The sequence below is a fragment of the Tigriopus californicus genome, chromosome 4 (assembly GCF_007210705.1).
Source record: "Tigriopus californicus strain San Diego chromosome 4, Tcal_SD_v2.1, whole genome shotgun sequence".
NCBI lineage: Eukaryota > Metazoa > Arthropoda > Copepoda > Harpacticoida > Harpacticidae > Tigriopus > Tigriopus californicus.
In genome coordinates this window covers 6454226-6455020 of record NC_081443.1, presented here as the reverse complement: position 1 = coordinate 6455020, position 795 = coordinate 6454226, and the positions used below count along the sequence as shown (strand labels likewise).

Here is a 795-nt window from a genome sequence, read left to right as displayed (position 1 = left end):
ATTCTTCATCAACAAAGGAAATCTCGAAGGTTGCGTGATGAAAGTATCAAAGATTGCGCGATTTGCCCGGTGCCCGAGATGTTAGCCCCTTGTCGCCCTTGACCGTTTTGCCTTATGCCTCAACCAATCTGAGTTGAGAATTTCGGTCAATGCAGAATTTAATTGGTTCTTGGAAGGGGTTTAACGGATAAGCCACGAAAATAGTAGCTATTATAACATTAGATTTACTTTCCCTTTCAGCTACATATTGCTTGATATGAAGGCAGAAGTAGCCCTTACAGACCTCCAGAAAGTGTTGGTGCTTATGTTTTTTTGCCCCTTTTGCGCAAAATCTGGTGATATTTTTTTTTGCAAAAACCATATTAATCTCCAAGTTTTGGCCAGGCCTACTCATGGCAGTCATGAATAGAGATTGAGAAAATATGTTTATATGAAAATGTGTCCTCTTAGGCAACACATTATTTTTTATTGGATCAAAATGACGCCAAATACTTTAATTCTCTCCTCAACAGTACAATACTATTTTTGTGTAGTTATATACTACTTTACGCTTTAAGCAAAAACATGAAAACCTCACCTTTATCTTTTTTGTAGTTTTATAGATTTCTGTATTTCTGTATATCAAAATGGGAGCATGCACTTCAAAAATAAAGTGAACCTTTAAGCAGGTCAGTGGTAACGAAAATAACAATAACTCTAAGTGGTTTTGCTTTGTTAATNGACCCTAAGCGAATCCTGGTGAAGAAAGAAGAGCTCACTCTTGAGGGAATTCGCCAATTCTACGTATATGTAGAA

The 795-nt window shown here is 36.8% G+C and overlaps 1 protein-coding gene across 1 annotated transcript in view; it reads left to right on the top strand.

Moving 5' to 3' along the window:
• LOC131879682 (eukaryotic initiation factor 4A-I-like) overlaps positions 1-795 on the top strand; it is a gene marked incomplete in the record, with an annotated part of 6364 nt that overhangs the window by 819 nt on the left and 4750 nt on the right.